This window comes from Lontra canadensis, unplaced genomic scaffold, assembly GCF_010015895.1.
Source record: "Lontra canadensis isolate GAN:19392208 unplaced genomic scaffold, GSC_riverotter_1.0 scaffold526, whole genome shotgun sequence".
Lineage (NCBI taxonomy): Eukaryota > Metazoa > Chordata > Mammalia > Carnivora > Mustelidae > Lontra > Lontra canadensis.
The window spans coordinates 48,335-52,621 of record NW_022631516.1 but is presented as its reverse complement, the minus strand read 5'-3'; the positions used below and the strand labels follow the sequence as shown (position 1 = coordinate 52,621).

General features: G+C 48.8%; 1 long non-coding RNA gene across 1 annotated transcript; it reads right to left on the bottom strand.

Annotated features, from left to right (window-relative positions):
- Positions 1-1,995: 1,995 nt before the first annotated feature.
- LOC116863100 lies at positions 1,996-3,834 on the bottom strand. The gene is made up of 3 exons (XR_004381763.1): positions 3,705-3,834; positions 3,365-3,479; positions 1,996-2,504 (listed from the first exon to the last, which is right to left on the bottom strand). It is a non-coding gene; the product is annotated as an uncharacterized LOC116863100 (long non-coding RNA).
- Positions 3,835-4,287: the final 453 nt, after the last annotated feature.

The following is a 4,287-nucleotide window of genomic DNA, read 5'->3' as shown; positions in this document are numbered from 1 at the left end:
TCTCTGGCCTGGTTGAGAGGAAATCCCGGGCGCTCAGCACGCCGACGCTCAGCGGGGTCGGTGTCAGCGGAACCCTGGCCGGAGCACGCCGCCTCCCCGCTGGGCCCGGGCGCGGCTCCTGCCCCGAGGAGGCAGAGTACCACCCCCCACTTCAGCCTGGGATCCCTTCCTGGTTCTCCCCGCTTCCTTCGGTTATCCCGCTGGCCCCTTTTCACTCCAAGCGCTTCCCGGGGTGCCAGGAAAGGCCCCGTAGCATATTCACGGCACAAAACCTTGCTTTTTAAAGCCCAGCTGGGGGGCTTAGTCCGTGATGGGAGACCGAGAAAGAGCCAGATAGAGGGCCCTGTGGGCTGCCCTTCTGTAAAGAGAAAGCTCCCCTTCGTTTGCATCTCTGCTTGAGTTTCATAAAAGTTATACTTGGAACCTGCTCTTTATGCCTGTACTGTGGTTCTGAGGGAGGGGGAGGGATGGGGAAGCATATTTTGAGGGCAGAGGCCGCCCTGCACACAGAGGGCTGCCCTTTCCAAAGTCCCAGGGTGGGCAGTTCTGCAGCTGGAATTGGCCACTTGCGTCTGCAAAAGCTCTAAATATGGGACTTGAAAGGCACACACACTCCACTGTTCTCCCCCTTCCTTCCAGGAGCACCAAACCCAGGGCACCCTTAGCCGAGTTCTCCCTTCAGAGTTGCAGCAGCTGGGGCCTGTCCCACTCCCCAGCGACCTGAGGTGCTCAATTCTGGGGCGTCGCAGCCCACGCCCCAAAGGACGGCCGCTGGAGGAACCAAGGATTTGAACTTGTACAACCAGTCAGTGCAACTCTTAAACTTTTCCGTTTCTGCCCACCTGTTAAAGGACCCAGGTTATTAACAGCTTGAGTCCATAACCCAGGAAACAGGAGACCTTCTTTCTGTTGGCTTCTTCTCCACCGTGGGGTCACTCCCCAGGAGAGATCTCCTAATACACACTTAAGGGAAGTTCTTGAGAATCTTACTTTTGCTCTTCCTGGTCTCAGAGTTAGTGAAACCCAACTGTGATTCAGATTATTGCCCTCAAATACCTCTTGTTTGTCTAAGATGGTCAGCTAAAAATTAAAGTTGGCAAAGCGATGATAAATTAGCCCTCATTTTACTCTTCCTAAAGTTCGCTAAACCAGTAGAAACTAATTTGAGGTGATTCCTATTGCTTCTGGTTGTTGGGAAAGTGGTCTCCAGCTCTTGCGGTCTAATCAGCTTTTTTGCCTTTACTAAGCCCGGTCCCATTTCAGAATTCCTTAGTTTGATCTGTTCTCATAGAAGCTCCCCCGACCCCCGTTCCTTTTATTTTCTTTCCCCTGGTGGATCAATCACAGAGACAATTGATTTTTCTGTGTCCCATTTGAACCAGAAAGCGCTGACATCTTGGGAGGTGGGCAAAATATGAGTGAGCATTAACTCCCTCGAAATAAGAAGGCAGCCAGGCCTGTCTCCGGGTTTAGAGATTAAAGTTGTGTGTGTGTACATATATGTAAGTATATGCTCAGATCTATACACGTGATCTTGCCTACAGTGGACAGTGGTTAAGAAATTTCAGTGTAATGCTGGGACACACACTAAATGAAAAATCCTCTTAATAAGCCAGAAAAATGAAGAGGAGAGCCAAACCTAAATGTCCAGGAGTCAATCATTAATTATGAAATCCCAAACTCTTGAGTTATGGTCCTATACTAGCCAGAAAAGAATCATCCCCCCCATTTTATTGGAAAGAAGACCTTAAATTCCTTTTGACTAAAAGGAAGTTATGAGACAAGATGCAATTTTCTCTTTCTTTTCTGACAACTCTGTCATCCAAAGGATCACAACTATGCCGGAGTATCTGTCTTGGAAAGAAAAAGAGAGAAAGAGAAAGAGAGAGAGAAGAGAGAGAGAGAGCTGGTGAGAGAAGCCCTGCAGCCCGTGGCCATCTTTCCATCAAAATTTTCCAGACCTCTATTTTTGATTGTGATCCCACTGATCTGAGTTTGAAATGCGGGCGCAGTGAAGCCCCTAAGCCTTCAATCGTGTGAAATTTTCAAAAGATCTCTAGAAGCAATCTCAGGCTGCCTGACCCCTGACAGGCGCCGATCTCTTTATTCCTCTCTCTGCCAGCACTTCATTTGTTGGAATATCTTTCAGATTTGCACCTCCAGATGACAAACCTGAGTGTTTATTATGTGTACATGAATCGGAAATATTCAAGCCCGCACAAAAGCACCATCTTAAACATAATATTTAATTTCCCAGCCTAAGCGCCTCCTTCTTTATTTGCTTTTCCTTAGATTAAATATTTTTTCCAGGTCTCCCATGCGTCACTTTGATATTTAGATGATTCTCTCTTTTAATCATTATTTCCCCCTTGAAAAATCCCCTCTCGCCGGCTTCTGCGGGGCTCACGCTGCAGTGTCACTGTGTGCTGGGCGGCGAGGCTGCAGAGCCGGATGCTGAGTGGTTCTGGGTGTGGGGGGGCACCGATCCAGGCGGGATGGGGGCCCTGGAGGTGACAGAGAAAGGCTTGCTTTTAACTAGCAGCCAGAGCTGGGTCAGGATCAGTGATGATCCCCCTCTTTCCACCTTTCCTCCTCAGGCCCTTTTAAATTCTTTACTACATTATTATTATTATTATTTTTAAACCACCACATAAAGCAAATCCTCAGGTGCCTTCCAAAGGTGCTTCAGCAGCTGGGACTCGGGCCCCAGTCCTTAAGTCTCTAAACCTGGGCTCAGGATTTAGACTTCTCACCCAAATCAGCCAGGCACTCCCTCCTACCTGCCTCTCTGGGGAAATCCCTAAATCTGAGGCACTGGGGACACTCCAGGGAAAGGGGGGAGCTTCTCGGGAGAGGGCTGCTTTGTTAACATGCCCTCTGCCAAATAATTCCGCAGACAAGATTTTGGAGTGGATGACACGGCCCACCCCTCCCCCTCCCCCAATCTCAGCCCTCAACTGGGGCTTCAGATCCCAGCTGGGCACCCAGGTGGACTGAGTTGAGACAGTGTCGCCAGCCACCCCTGAACAAGCAGGAGGTGAATCGCCACCCTCAAGCACAGAGTCAGGTCGGGAGGTGGTGGGCTGTAGCCCGAACCCCCCTACACCCTGTGTTTGGATGGGCCGTGTTGCTATGATTAACTTATTAAACTCCTTCGTAATTATTTTAATTTGACTCCAAAAAATACTTTGGGCCGTGTTGCGATGTGTTTGTATTCATCCATCCCCCCCATAAAACCTGTGTTAAAACAAATGTTACTTTTCTCTCTCTGTACATAGACCCTCCCTTTTTGAACTAGACCGCAGGGACTGCCATTAGATCGAATGGCAAGTCTTTATGGAAAGTGTTTTGCATAATTACATACCAAAGCCAGAACAGTCACCTCCACATTTTATGGGTCACAAACCATCAACAATTGCCACATTATTGTCCACGAAACCTTAGTCCCTTCATTGACGGAGAGGACTCCACCGCCTAATCTAGAACGAGAGAGGATGGAAATTTCTTCTAATAAGAACCCGAGAAGATTAGGTCCCCACTGACAACGTGTTTACATATAGTTATAAAGTTCAGAGGACCGACGGGGAGAGGAAAGGAAATCGGACTAGGCCTGATTAGGAGAGGCTCATCGGTCTAATACAGATAGCCCATCAAAAGCAGCGGCTGAATGCCTCTCCCCTTTTCAGCTCCGACCCCTTTCCTACCTTTGTGATGCAGTAATTAAGATATTCTTATTTAGACAGACAGCTTCTCTGGTAACTGAATAATATTAGTTCCTTTGATGTCAAACTTTTGACAGTTATCACACCAGCACTGGGCAATTTAGCACAAATGCCCTCCTTAAAAAAAAAAAAAAAAGAAAGAAAGGAGAAGGAGAAGGAGAAGGAAAGAAAGAAGAGGGGGGAAAAAAACGGAAGAAAGTAAAAGAAACCCCCATCGGTTTTGAAGAAATCTAATATGTGTGATCCTTAGCACCAAATGATGTAAATCGCCCCCGACAGGCCGCCCGGCTATAAATTACATTCGGTGTTAAATAATGAAGCCGAATTTGGGTTTTAGCTCATTGATCAGTTTTGGTGGAAACCAGAGCGGAAGCCCTAACTCCTGCACGTCCTTTCCCGCCTCCCCAGCCCCACCCCAAGCCGAGGCCCAGATCCGGAGGGAGGAAAGCTCCACAAAGTCGGCAGGGTCAGGGCAAGGATGGGGTGGGGGACGGTCCGGCCGAGCTGGGGGCAGGTGCAGGCAGAGCTCCGCGCCCTTGGCCCTGCTCGGAAGAGCCGGGCAGGA